The sequence below is a fragment of the Petaurus breviceps genome, unplaced genomic scaffold, assembly GCF_028583685.1.
Source record: "Petaurus breviceps papuanus isolate PSGF00001 unplaced genomic scaffold, PetGlider_PUasm1.0 90667, whole genome shotgun sequence".
Taxonomy (NCBI): Eukaryota; Metazoa; Chordata; class Mammalia; order Diprotodontia; family Petauridae; genus Petaurus; species Petaurus breviceps.
In genome coordinates this window covers 8345652-8360919 of record NW_027187302.1, presented here as the reverse complement: position 1 = coordinate 8360919, position 15268 = coordinate 8345652, and the positions used below count along the sequence as shown (strand labels likewise).

The 15268-nt window shown below is 38.2% G+C and overlaps 1 protein-coding gene and 1 long non-coding RNA gene across 7 annotated transcripts in view; one reads left to right on the top strand and one right to left on the bottom strand.

Moving 5' to 3' along the window:
* BACH2 (BTB domain and CNC homolog 2) overlaps positions 1-15268 on the top strand; it is a 429780-nt gene that overhangs the window by 262081 nt on the left and 152431 nt on the right. The window lies entirely within an intron of this gene.
* The window catches only part of LOC138143862 (uncharacterized), an 83878-nt gene that overhangs the window by 2547 nt on the left and 66063 nt on the right, over positions 1-15268 (bottom strand). The window contains exons 3-4 of one of the 2 annotated variants that reach the window (XR_011163811.1): positions 10595-10717; positions 8537-9180 (exon numbers count right to left, since the gene is read on the bottom strand). The exons of the other annotated variant lie outside the window; for it this stretch is intronic. This is a non-coding gene — a long non-coding RNA (uncharacterized lncRNA). The remainder of the gene's footprint in view (positions 1-8536; positions 9181-10594; positions 10718-15268) is intronic. 2 annotated transcript variants of the gene reach the window in all.

The following is a 15268-nucleotide window of genomic DNA, read 5'->3' as shown; positions in this document are numbered from 1 at the left end:
ACTTCTACCGCTGTTATCTATAATACTGAGTATGAGGCTGGTAAAAGATTCTTTTTGGAAGAATTTGCTGCTCTGTTTCCTGCTGTATTTCATTGTCCACCTGATAAACAGATCATTTTGCATTCTTCCTACAAACAGTTAGGTGTATTGATACAGTCCATCAAAATTGTTAACCCTTGGGGCGGTGGGTAGGGGAAAAACGGTGAGAAAAATTGTAACTCAAAATCTGGCGGAAATGAATGATGTAAATCAGAAGTTAATAAAGCATTTGAAAAAAAATAGAGGAAAGCCAGAAAAATAAAATTCACTAAAAATTAAAAAAAAAATTGTTAACCCTGGGGTTCCGGTTGTTATGTAGAAATGCTATGCTGCTTCTCTCCTGAGGACAAGATGCTAATGCAAATAGTGTCCCTTTTTACTTATCATCTTTAGTCCTCATGTGTCAACTCAACTGGATTGAGTACTAGTACATTCAACTCAGTAGCAGAATGTGTCATTTGATCCCCAAGACTGTTCATTGGAATGTTTATTACATTGTACCCAAATTTCCCATTACATTAACAACTAATACTTTTCACATAATCGCAAAAAGACACTGAAAGATTGTTGGCTTTGTAGTTGGCATTGAAATTAACTTTCTCTAACCTAAACCAGTAAAAACTAAAACACTCCTCACCACATTAAAGTTTTGCTTTCGCTACTGTTTAAATCCCTCCCTCCCTTGTCATAGCATAGTCATTCTGAGTCTGATTTGGGGGCGGTGTAGTTGTATCTCAGCCATGTATGACCCACTTTTTCATAATGCTTAACAACCCATGTTTTTACAACATGTACCAGAAGTTCTGATGATACTGGACTGTCACCCAAAAAAGTTTTTTTTTCCTTGTTCATTTCATCAGTGCCTCATAAGCCACAGGACACTGGGAGAAGCTAGCAGTCCTGTGAGGCTTTGTGTTAATTACCAGTGGATGATGAGACATTTCCTCTAGTTTTTGGATAATGAGCCAGCACAGGTAAAGATGAGATGTTGACTTTTGTGTCTTAATTATTTTTGCGGAAATGACTTTTAAACCTTAACCACTAGCTGTCCATGTTTGTTGTTGTGATTTGCAGAGGGTTCTGAGGCACAAGCATTTTAATTGGTGTTTCAGAGAAGCCTAATAACTTTTTGAGAAATGAGATGATGAACAAAAACAGGCTATCATCTCTAAACTGTGCCTCAAGGGGGGAAAAACTCAGAAAAATTCATTTTTTTTAAAATATGATCTGTTCTCATGGTGGCCTTCTCTAAAAATAGAGTCAATTCACTTAGTGGTACGCTTGTTAAATAATCGTGTTGGAGGGAAATGTGTGGAAGGCAAACAGATAGGTCAAGTATGAAAGGAGTTGGCAAAAGGATTCTGTTCCTTATTAAGTTCTGAGCACTGTTGTACAAAAGAACTAAAAAGTAGCATACAAAGGACATTCATATCAATGGTATTGACTTAAATATTGGAGTTGAAGGGGAGCTTCTCAATAGAAATCTTTCTTTTGAGGGAAATTTAACTATTTCTGATTCTACTTCATGAATGTAAAGGATTTTTTTTTTATCATGCTTATCTAGACTGATTTGGATGTATTTTCTTACTAAACATATGGAAAGGTGTTCCTGAGCTACATTCATGTCTGCCTTTGCTATCTTAAGTTGTTAAAGGAAATATCTCTCTGTGATCAGAGAACATGGAATTTGATCTGTTCAAGATCATACATAACTTGTCAGGTTCTAACTGGAGCCAGCCTGCTTATCTATATATGAAATGCAATGAAAATGTCTACAAACAGCTAGTCTTGTCTTGTATTATTTTCCTTGTGTCTCCTGCTGTCTACAGATGAGAATGAAAGCACACACACAACTGGAAAAATGTCACATATTTTGGTGCCTCTTTGCATCCCTCCTTAGGATGCACCATGGACTGGGTTTTGTTTTTTTTTTACATTTGTGAACTTGTGCAGTAGGTGGAGAAAAGTGTGGGTGGCCCAGAAAAGTAGTGGTTAGAATAAGATTTTCCATTTATTGCCCTTTGTGCGCAGCTAAAAATAAGATTCATACAAGTCAGAATACGTGGCGCAAGTACAACTATTCTCTTAGTTCTGATGACGGACTTGCCCACATCTTTGCATCTGTCTGGTAAGTAGCACTTTGGGAAAGAAATGTGTCTTTGTTTAAATCACGAAAGCCAGCCAGATTTTTGCACTGTTTGTCTGCATGTGATAGTTTATCAGCATTTTCCCTTTCTTGGGTGGGATTAGGGGAGGAGGGATATATAGCTCCTCAACACACAAATTGTGTTGATAGAAAGATGAAGGAGAAAGTAAGACTGTTTGGTTATCAGTAAGGGTAACAAGCACAGAATGACTGAGGAATTTTTTTAAAATAATTATATGGCTTGAAATACTGTACCAGAATGTCTATCTTCCTGCCTTTTGTTAGAAATCTGTTCCATATAAACTCATGAAACAGCAATAAAAAGCTTCCCCACTGAAATGAAAAACTACACTGCTTACACGAGGCTGCAAGGGTGAGTGAGCTGTTGAATGCTGCTGGCTCAGTATCCTCTCTAGGTGCCCAGAGATGCTTGTGGGCCAGGTAACCAAGTTAAAACTTACCTTCATCAAACTGCTAAACCTACTGCAACCACATTAAGTGAGAGTTTGTCAGTTTGTGGCCAGAAGAAACACTCAAGAGAGACCATGGCAGTGTTCACAGGGAAATTTATGATTTTCTGCTTCCAGCACCGGTGCTGTCCCTCCTTCCACAAGCTGAGTAGCTGTGGCATTTCCAAAGAATGAGAGAATCTGCATGTGTTGCAAGCCTTTCAGTTTGATGTAATTTGTGAAATGAATGAGTCAAGCAGCAATCATTCAGGAGTGTGTTGATGAAGTCTCTGGAACTAGCCACACAGAGACTGCAAAACTCATTTCTCTTTTAAGTGTGTGAACCACGTTGAGTCTGGGCTTTGTACTTGAAACAGCATTGGAGACTTTGAGGGATTTTCCCCTCCTTACTTTGGGGAGTCAACATCGGTCATTTTGAAAATTAAGAATTGGCCTAGCAGAGAGGCCAGGTGGGCAGAGTTTTAAAAAATCAGTCTTAGAGTCAGCACAGGGAAGAGAATAAGGGGACACCATGTAGGCATTTACAGAGAATTTGTTCCACAGTCTATCGATGTTGTCTGTGGGATATTTTTATTATGCTACATAAAGTACCATTAAATTAGCACAATGTGAACCCACCTTTCTTTTTAAGATTAGCACTCTGTTGAACGTGTTCAGTTATTTTTACCTTCCCACTTGTACTTCTTTTTATTTAAACATGGATATTTCAATTCTAACATCTGTGCATGTTAATTGTAGTACCTGCTGGTATACATTATGAAAGAGAGAGAGCTAATGTTGTAATCAAATAAGGTTTTAAATGTTTCAGGTGGGAACGGGCAAAACTTCGGGAGCAATTAGCTTCCATAGAGGTGCAATTCCCCACAGAAAATATTACATCTGTTATAATTATAGAAATTGCTCAATACTCTAGCTGACCAGATGTTGACAAGTAGGAAACATTTGCTGTTACTTTTTTGCAGATTATCTTTGTACACTATTCACTAAGCACCTACTATGGGCAAAGTGCTGTCCTAGGTACTATTTGAGATATATAGAATTAAGGCATGGCATCTCCGCTCATTTTAAGTAGGGATATAATATGTGTAGATACGCCATTACTATGTACAAAACAAACTATGTTAAGATACTATATAAAGTGCTACATTAGGATTGAGGAAGGAATAGACATTTGAGAAGCCATGTGGTATAGTGGCAAGAACAGTAGATCTGGAGTCCAAGAATCTGGGTTCATATCCCCAATCTGCTACTTTTTATCTATGTGACCTTTAGCAAGTCACTTTAACTTATCTGTTAAATGAGAGGATTGGTCTAATTACATCTTTTTCACCTTTTTGCATCATAGACCACTTAGACTTTCTGGTGAAGTCTAGGAACCCCTTGTCAGAATGCTTTTAAACATAAAATATATAGAATTACAAAGGAAAGCAATTTAAATACAATCATAAAAATATTTTTAAAAGAATAAGGGTCCCAGTTTAAGAGCCCCTGGTCCAGATGATCTCAGCAAAGCCTTTGACTTCTTTATCTGTAAAGTGCTTTCCAATTTGGCAGGATCAGAGAAAGTTTCCTAGATGAGGTAAGACTTAAGCTATTTCTTGAAGGATACATGAGATTTCAACAGACAAAGATAGGGAAACAGCCTCCCAAGCATGGGGAATGATGTGATTCATTCCTCCCTGTCCTTCTAGTGAAATGATTCTCTCTTCCAATGGAAGGGTTCTTTTCGTACTAATAAATAGGTTGAACACTCAATAATTCAAGAGGATTGGAAGAGTTGGCTTTGTTTTTTGAAAAGCATAACCACTGTGTTCAACACAGGAAAGCCTCAGAGCTCAGTGCAGTCTCTACTGTTCATTTCCATTTAACCCAAAAGACATAGAGAAAGTACCTACTGTATTCAAGGCAATGGGCTACTCTTCACTTACTGCATGACCTGGAAAATGCCCCTCGGCTCTCCTGGGACTCTCTTTCTTTATTGAACAATAAAACAACTCCTGTATCTTATTTGAGCCTCGATAGACAATTGATGAGAAATAAAAGACAACAAATAACAGCACTTTACAAAGATTCAAATGAAATGCAAATGTTAAATGGTTATGATAAGTACCTTTCAATGCAATATAATTTATTATAATAAGAAAAAAAGACTTTTTTGGAAACACATTTATAAAATTTGGGTTTAATATTTCTCTCCAGTTCTCCTTTTCATGAGTTGGCCTTCTTTCTCAGTCTCAGACATAGCTCATGACATGAAGTTCTTGGTGACAGCACCATTGCCATTTGTTCTGGTTTTTTTCTATCAGTCAGTCAGACATTTGGCAGTTTTCCAGGTCATCTATGTCAACAAAATCTTTTTTATTAAAATCAGACCAAATCTCCACTCATTTAGTTATTTAAATGCTACCTCCACTTTCTCTGTTTATAAACACTTAAAGGGTTAAATGGTTATCCTGGTTACCTAATGTGCAGACATCCATTCCAGTTACCTTGCAGAGTTCCTGGCAATACATGCAGCTCCAAAACCCCATAAGAATTGTCTTCGAGTATAGAAAAACTGACTCATTGCACTTTGCCACAGACTGGAGTTACTGAGAAAAATCATGGGCACTGGAGAAGGTGATAAATTGGACTGTGACTGTAATTCCCTCCTACCCCTTCATAAGGAATGATTGAGGTTTTGAAACACATCCCCCTGATATGGCGTGTGCTGATTCTAGCATTATAGCTGATTTTAACCTATGTCTTTCATGTGCTGTTGAGGCTACTGGCCAGTGTTGGCTCATTATTACTTTAGTTGAATAATGCAAAGCATTAGCAATGGAGATTTACTCTAATGATGTATTTTAAGTGCATGTCCGCACTGCTGGTTTAATGTACTCAGTCACGGAATGCCTTTAGAGTTTATTGCTAATGGATGAATCTTCAAGAAAATCAGAATTTTCAATAAGATTGACATTTGGAGTGAGAAATAAAAATCTAATGAGAGCATTTCAGCCGAGGTTTGTAATTAGGGATGAATGAAGTAAATTTGTACACGCACTCAACAGAAGGGCACAATAGAAGGTGAAATTGCACACTCTGCAGTGAATGAGGGATGAAAGCCGATGTATCAGTGTCATGGCATGACAGTGTAGAGTATAAATGATACTGTCACTGAGTGCTGCAGAAGGTATCAAGGGAATTCCACTCCAGTAAATTACATTACTTAGACAGACCTGAAGGCATTGTGTCTGAATGAGTGGAGGAAAGAAAAGGTTGTCAGCACAAAGCAGAAGATATTACAGTACAACTGGCTTCAGGGTTAGGAATCAGTGGTTTCTATCATGCTTTGCTTTCTTTTTTTTTTCTTTTTTGGTTATGTCTGCCTTTGCTAATTAGTTTATAGAAGTTACAGATCTGTACATGGAAAAGCAAAAGATGTCTCTTTGGCGACTTTGGATAGTAAGGAGGCTTAATGTTGATTTCAGAAGACGAGTTAGTTGGGTTTTTTACCCTCTAGCTATTTGTTGTGGTGTGATGCCAGGCATTAAAATACAAGCTTCCTTTTATTCTTGACTCCTGATGTGAGGGACCATGATCAACTAGGAGGATTTCACCACCATTCTTTCTAAGAGGTTTTTGTTGGTGGAACCTTGTCTTGACAAGAACATCAACCAGTCTGCCTTCCCCCCATCACTCTTTCCCTCCCACAACTCTCCTTCCCCAAGGGAAAGTGAATTGAACCAGCACTTAGCATTTAATTTTGTGCTTGGAGGACCACAAGTTCTCCGCTTTGCCCCTTGCTCAGCATTTGACTCATTGTGGGTGGCTTATTGTTGTGAGGGAGGGGGTCATTCAAGAATGCCTCTTTTTTCCCCTAACAGTGAAAATGAGGGAAAACCTTATTTGTTGTATCTTTGCGTATGTGTTATAAGGAAAAAATACTGTGGCTTGAGTCTGGGGCAAAATATGCCAATGAGCTTCTTCATTCTAGTTTTAACTCCTGTTTGCTGAAAAAGATGAGAGAGCTCTTTAAAAGATGCTCAAGGGTCAGCCCTTCACCACAGAGCAAGCAAACACCTTCTTCCAGGCAGCACAGGTACTCTGTGGTTCTGAAGGCACATCTGAAATCATATCACTTTGGGCTTTCTTAAATAGGTTTTACACTCTAAAGTCAACATTACTCAAAGCCCCAGTAAAGAGGCAACAGGGAATATAGTTGGCTTTCCTTCCACAGCATTCCAGGACAAACATGATGCATTTACGTGAAATCCTAAATGGCAAGGTTTTAAGCAGCCTGTCTGGTATAGGAGACTCAGATAGATAATATTACAGCAATAACAGTACCTTGCTGTGGTTTCTAAAAGCATTTTTACATATATAATTGGAATCATAGAATCATCTCATACTTGTTGCTTTTTTGCCATAATTATAGTTGGTTGAATAAAGTAAAACTAACACAACAAAATTAAAAGGCACACTTAACTTGGAAATCAGGTTTGAGAATAGGCATCAGAAACCATTTATTAGCACCAAAGTTAGTATTTCTTACTCCAGTGTATGCTCGCCCCCTTCTCTCAAAAATTGCTGGCTGTGTACATTGTTTAGCATCTATAGGCAAAATGCATTGTTAAATAGATTTATGTTAGTGGTATTGATAGGAAAAAATGCAGCTCAGCCTGTGGACAGCAAGAAATTAAGGAAAACAATCTCCCCTTTCCCTATCTTGAAAGGAAAATCAGGTGCTTTTTCTTATGGAGAAAATAAGGGTAACTTCATATAAATTGCAGAATTCCACTTTTTTTTTCACCTTGCTCCAATGTACTGCATCAATGAAACAGCATTCTCCCACTAAGTACAATTGAATATATGTGCATACAATGTGTAGGAAATCTGCATTGTTTCTTTCTAACCTAACTTGTTTATTAGCCCCTCAACTACAGAAAGCTACCTGCTGTTTTTTGTGTTTATTTGTTTGTTTGATCAAGCCACATGAAACATATCCTTTTTTTCCCCTGAGCATTTGGTACTTCCATTCTCTCAAACCATGTCCTTGACTTCCTCTGTATTCAATCCTCATGGTACAGAATTTAGCAATATCTAAAATGGAGCTGATTCTATACATTTGATTCTACAATACAGGCATCTTCCTCTATTCTATAGAGATTCTTTGTTCTGCCTATCTACCAAACAGTCTAGCTGTGTTCTTTTTCTTTTCATGTACTGTGTTTGGAGGGAAGGAGGGAGAGAGCACTTTAGGGGAAAAAAAGGTCCAAAAAGAATTGTGAATATTTGCTTAGAAATTATTCATCTCCCTAAGAAATACAGCAAATTCAAGCTTTGAGACCTGCCCAAATCTCCCAAGATTGTCTTCCTCTCCACCCTACCCAGTAACTGGTTCTGGCTCACCAAAGACTGCTTATATTTTAATTTCAGATCTGAAAGGGAGTATTTCCTAAGCAAAAATATTTGGAGAAGAATACTTGGTCTTTAGGTTCCAATAGATTCTCCTTTTTAATGGATTGTCACATTAATCCCTCATAATGTAATACTTTTAAGTTTGTCATGGTGGAAACTTTTCCTAAAAATCTTGATTTATTTATTAGATGTTATCCCATTAACTTTTGTGTTCCATTTGCATTTATCATTTCAGTGTTACTTAACTGACAAACTGCTGCCCCAAATGACCATTTGCATGGAGTTCCCAATGATAGAGTAAAAGAGACTTTTGTTCTGACTTGATAAGGAAAAAAAATGTAAACCAACAGTACAAGCCCCAGAACCAGAGTTCCTATAAAGACATGTTCAGATGAACAATGAGGCCATTTATTCACAGATGACATAAGGATATAAGAATTTAAACAATAGGATCTCTTATGAAATTCAAGAAAATACACACCACAAGCATTGTGAAGTTCTGTTCTTATAAAGCCCAGTCTCATGGAAGGCAGATTTATTTATATGGGCTTCAGAAATCCATTAACTTCTAAAGCACTTTTAAAAAAAAAAAAGAAGAAAGAAAGCAAAACACTTGTCTTACTATATAACATTAAAGCAATTTCCATTCTAGGGGGAGCTAAAATGCATTCATTTGGGTAAAATACATAAAATACATGCACTGTAATTTACCAAAATACTGTACTTTTAGAAATGTGTTCTTTTCTCTCCCCATCCCCCAACACTTGAAACATGAAATCATTTCTGTCAAGATCATTCTCTTGCAAATTAATATTTCTTTCTTCAGTATGGGAAAAAGAAAGTTTTCCCAAACCATTTAGGTTTAGTTCCTGCTTCTTTTCAGAGTGAAGTTTTATAGATCAATACATCTCTGTAAGATGTTGCAACATTTCAGGGGAAATCATCGTGGGAGATTTTTAACCCGCTTTGTTTTTTTAAGTCAAGATCTCACCTATTTCTCTTGAACCTTATAAGGCTGACCTGATGTGCTATGGCAGAAAAATTAAAAGATTTCTTTGTCGTCTTGCACCCGGGTCTCGGGTGATACCTCAGTTTTGCTGTTGTGATAAATATTGAAATGTGACCCTTCAGGAAAAGAAGAAAAGTAGATGGCTGTTAGGTGACAAAGATGTGCATTTTAAAGTGATTTAGAGTTTATCTATCAAATGTTCAAGTATTTGAAAACCTTCCTTAAGAAACCCTTGCCCAAATCCTAGTACTGGTGCCAATGCTGCATTTCTCTCTCTCTCTCCCTCTGTTGACAGAAAAGATTGCCTACTGATAATTGCTTTGCTTAAGTGTCTGATAATATGCCAGGAATGAGAGCATTCTGTGTTAGGTCATCTTTAATTATGCATGTACCACCTGTCAGCCCTAAATCAGTGCAAGATTAGCTTCTTGTGAAGTCAGTTTGGGGAGGGTCAGAGGGGAGCTGAGGTGATCTCTTTTAGAAACAACAGAAATAGACAGTGGTAAACAGTGCTCAAAGTGTGTGAGTTGTTTTTGTTTTTAATTTTCTGAAGAGTCTCGTTTCCATTGTTCTTGGGCAGCAATAAGCGATTGGCATATCTGAAAATAGTTGAAATATTGCCCATCCAGCAAAGATGAATTACTGTAAGAGAGGATGGTAGTCCATCTGTTGCATTTCCTTTCCTCTCTCTTCCTCCTCCCTCCGCCCCCTTCCCATCATTGTACATGAGCCAGGGAAAGCCTCAGAAACATTTTTATGAGCTGTACAAGAACAGGAAATATGTGAAATGATGGTTAGATTTCATGTATGAGGGTTTTTTTTTAGTTAGCTTTTTATAGATGAACAAACGTGGGCTGGAAGTAATGCCTGTTACTCTCTGTTGGCTTTTGGTAGTTTTATTCTCAGTTTTTGGGGTTATTTGGGACTTTCTGGTGGGATGTTTAGGTTCTTTACCAAAGGTGCTTCTTCCCTTTTATCCTTTGACAGCAGGGATTTGTGAAATAGTGTGACTGACTTTCGGTACACCTGTCAAGGGTGTAAAGTTGTTTTTCATTAGTGGCTGTGATGCCATAGCTACCTCCGTATCGTCTACTAGAGTATTCAGTACTAGATGTAGAGTCAGAAAGAACCAGGGTCCCAGTCCCACCCTGGACACTTACAAGCTTTGTGACCTAGGCGACTCATGTAGTCTTTCTAAGCCTCACTTTCCTAATCATTAAAATGAGCATGATAATAGTGCCTCCTTCACGTGGTATTGTGGGGATAAAAAGAAGTAATAAATGCAAATCACTTATAAGAATTTGTTAAGCATCTAATATGTGTCAGGTGCTGTGTGCTGGGTTCTGTGGAGTTACAGAGACAAATACAATGATAGCGTCTGACCTCAAGGAACACTTTGATGACCTTAAAGTGCCATAGAGTAGACAGCTATGATTATTATCATCAGCATCAGATTGCATGGCTGAGTTGAGTGAAGGAACAGGAAGAAAATGGGATAAGAGAAATGAAAATACAAGTAAATATATTAACCTTGTGTTGCTAGACATGGAGGCAGAGGACTTGGGTTCAGATCTCCAACTTGGCCACGTGTAGAGCTGTGGGACATCAGTCAAATAAATCACTTAGCCTCTCCGTGGGCCTTGCCTTCCTCACCTGTAAGAAGAAGGGTTGGACTAGGTGAGCTCTGCCAACCCTTCTAGCTCTACTTCTATCCCACTGTGACAGCCTCTCTCACTAAGATCTCTTACTTAGAGCCATGGAACCCAAAATGAGTCAGTTCGCTCACATGAAATTCTAGCTCTCTAGGATTTCTGAGAACAAGGTTTCCACTGAGGAAACAAGATTTGGAATTGCTAGAAAGTGTTCTCTCAAACACTGTTATCGGGAAGCATTAAGTAGAAGAAGCAATATTTTGGTGTGACAGGTCAGCTGATAAAGGGTTGAAAACCTGCTGACCGCTGCTGCCCATGTTCCACCACAGCACCTCGGCCCAGATTGTATCTCTGGATGACTCATTTTATCCATATCAGTGCACTGGATGCTGTTTTGTTTTTGTTCAATATGAACTGACTCCAGAGTAGAGGTCAGAGTTCTGTAAAAGAGCAGTGGGTTTAGAGAGATAGATGTCAGAGATGTTGCCAGTTACAATAATGCATGCCATTGTGATTTGACTATTTGATATTAAACAAAGGGTTATGAGGTACCAACTGTCCATGGGGTTTTCTTGGCAAAGATATTAGAGTGGTTTATCATCTTCTCCAATGCCTTACACATAGTAGGTGCTTAATAAACATTTATTGAATTAAAACAAAGAGACCATATAAAAAACAATTTCAAATAAATATTAATATTTTCAACTCTCTAAAACTATAAATTGCTGAGAAACTACCAGTCTTCACTGGTAGTAGAAATTTGTCACGCTATTGAAATCACAGATCCAGTTTAAAAAACTGCACACACACATTTTGTAATGGAGTTAAAGACAGAGAAAGCAGAAAAGGAGAAATTTTTTTTAAAGAGAGGAGTGATAGAGAATAAATAGCTGCTACTCCAGATAGCTACCCATGTAAAGGAACCATCTAACCCCCAATCAGATTATTAAACAACTAGGTCATGAGAATAGGTAGTAAATTTTTCCTTACTCTCTTGACTTGCTAGCTCTGCACCAAAGAGCTAAGTAGGTTAGGGCCTGATAATACCAATGGACAAAGATATGTAGTTGACAAAACATATGTAGTTGATACAAGGGTGGACTTTGGAGTCAGAAAGACCAGAATTAAATCCTGCCACACACTTACTAGCAGTGTGATCCCATGAACATTACTTAGCCTATGTCTGCCTCAATTTCCTCAACTGTAAGAAGGGGATTATAATAGCATCTACTTCTCAGAGTTGTGAGGATCAAATGAGATAATATATGTAAAATGCTTTGCAAATCTTATAGCACTATATAAATGTGAGCTATTATCTGTATTATTCAGTTGGATTTACTTAGGACAAAGACTGTTCTAACACCATGGACTGTCCCAAAAATTAAGTGCAATTGATCAAAAATGAGGTAGTATTAAAGTGTTAATAACTCAGCACAAACCCACATCTCTTCTGGATGTATCACTTCATATCCATGGGCCTCAGTTTCCTCATTTGTAAAATGAGGAGGTGGGACCTGATGATCGGTCTGGTCTCTTCTAGCCCTCATGATCAGTGACTTTGAAAAGCATGTGATGATGAGGCATACTACCCACCTGTTAGAGAGGTGATTAACTCGGGACACAGAATGACACATTTTTTTAGTCATGGCCAATGTAGAAATTTGTTTTGTTTTACTATGCATATTTGTTACAAGGGGTTTTTGTTTTTATTTTTATCTCAGTGTGTGAAGGTGAAGTGAAAAAGAGAGAAAGTAGATTTTTGTTACTTTAAAAAATTAATTTTTAAAAAGGAGAGGAAAAGAAAAAGAATGGTGGGGGAATGAGTAGGCGCTAAAGTTTCACTGAGTACAACTGCATTAATAACTCTTCCTCCTCTGGGGCCATGTAGTAAGTTACTGTTTGTCTCAAAATGCCTACTTAGAGATTTGGGATCTGCCAATGTAAGGCCATACTCTTTCACCTGTTCTACAGTCCTGAGCTCATTTTTAGCCCACCAAAAAATACCCAAATGATTGACTGGCCTTGGCTTTGACCCGTATTCCTAAGTACTTGCTTAGCTACCTTTTTGCCCACCATAGGGAAGAACAAAAGGAGCCCAGCTCATAAAATTAAAACTTTTACCATTGCCTCAAAAATATACTACACCATCCCTCCAAAGTTTTCTCTGAAAATATGTCTAAAAACAAGCCCACTGCCCAGGCTACAGAGAGGACTTAAGGCATGTTAGATAGGGTGTCAGCTTCTTTGTCAGCAAGACCTGGGTTCAGGTCCTACTTGAGATGCTTACTATAGAACCCTGGGTTAGTCACTTCATTTTTGGGGGCCTCAGTTTCCTCAACTATGACTTATAAAATCCCTTCCAGCTCTCAATTTACGATCCTCTTGTTGATGAGACAGACAGGCCTTTGTCACCTCCCTGTAGCAGTCAAATCCTGCTTTTTTTTATGTACCTCTAGTGGCCCCATTGTCAGAAGCTTCTGTATCTGTACTTTATGATATGATTCTTTCCTTTTGTGATTCTCTTTGATTCCTGTCATTTAAGCATTGTCTATCTTCCACTTTACCCGCAGGACATATCAAATAATTGCCCTATGACTTCAGTCATCATTCCTGTGACTTCCCAGGTCAACACACCTCTTCTTGGAAACCATTCTTCTATCTACCCCTAATAATCTAAAAAATTTTTTGGAGGGGGGAAGGTAGGGCAATTAGTGCTAAGTGACTTGCCCAACGTCACATGGCTAGTTTTGTGTTAAGTGTCTGAGGTCAGATTTAAACTCAGGTCCTCCTGACTCCAGGACGGGTGTTCTATTCACTGCACCACCTAGCCACCCCATAATCTAAATTTCATAAGGGCAGAGACTGTCTTGCTTGCTTGTGTTTGCATTCCCAACATTTAACGTGGTGCCTGACACATAATAAATGCTTAATAAATATTTTTTCATTAATTCATTAGGTACCTGCTATGTGCCAATCACTGTGCTTAAGCAGTGGGGACTAAGACAAAAGAAACATGCCTCCTACCTGCTAGGAACTGACAGGAGACAGCATGTACCTATAGAGACACATGCCAGATACCTATAGAAGGAAATATAAAATACATATAAAGTAGATACAAGGTAACTTTGGAGAAGACTTTAGAAACTGGAGGAGGAGGGGAAAGGATAGGGGTGATCAGGAGGAATGGCTTCCTCTAGAAGGAGGTGCTTTTGCTGAGGCCAGACGTAGGGCCAGGGATTCCAAAAGGGTGGAGTTGAAAGAGTATTCTCTGTATAATCTTTTTTGGTCCTCTGATCATGTAGTGATTGCCCTAGGAATACACAGTGAGGGGGAAATCAACCTTGCTGGTCCCCTGAGTTTATATAACTCAACTAGTAAAGTTACTTAATACAGCTTCCATTTTTTAGTAGAAATTAATCATTAGAATGAAATCCTTTGCCTCTAAGTCTCTTCTCACTCCAGTCCATCCTACACTACCACCTCTCTAATTTTCCTTTCCTTGAGATTTGACCATGTGTCTCCTCTTCTCTACTAATTCTCCTGTCTCCCCTTTGCCTCTGAAATAAAACCTAAATTCCTCTGTTTGGCTTTTAAAATCATAAACAACATGGCCCCACTCTCATTTGGACTTTACCATATTGGCCTACTCTCTGTCCCTCACAAGTAAAAGACTCATTCCTATGCCTTTACATTGGCCTTCCCCCATGCCTACAGAGTTCTTTCTCCTTATGTTCACCTCGTAGACGCCTTCTCTTCCTGTAAGTTAAGGCTCAGAGACCATCTTCTCCATAAAGCCTTTCCAGATCCCTCCAACTGCTAGTGCCCTTCTTACCAAACTACCTAATGCTGGCTACACTCTATATGTTTGGGGGGGGGGGTGTATTTATTTTGTACATATTTATCTATATGCTTTTGTCTTCCCCATTAGAATGTAAGTTCCTTGTGAGTAGGGATTGTTTCCTTCTTTGTAATCATCTTCCCAGTTAAATGAATGACAGTATTTGTACTAAATCCGATTACTTAGAAAATGCATGTTGACAAAAGGCACAATGAATTCTGTAATTTTAAATGAATTTGTTTTTTATTAACGATAACAGTATATATATATATATATATATATGTATGTATATTTGAAAAATTGTAATGGGATAATACATATGTGTGAGACATTCAGTCTGCAGAAGGTATGTTTGCTTATTTATTACTCTGAGTCACACTGCATAATTTGTTGAAGCTAAATAAGAATCAAGATGACAATGCTTGGTGGCACATGTGGATTTGCAGAACTTTTGTAATAACTCCATGATCCAATTAATCAATAAGCATTTATTAAACCCTACCAATTAGAAAGTGACCTCATTAAGGGCAGGGACTGTATTTGCCTTTTGTTTCTATCCCCAGCACCAAGCACATTGTCAGCAATCATTTATTAAGCTCTTATAGTCAGTACGCTAGCATTTATTAAGCACTCACTTCAAAGAATGAAATAGTCCTTTTCTTCAAAGAGCCCCCATTCTCTTAGAGGAGACCCACGGAACAACTTATAATGGAA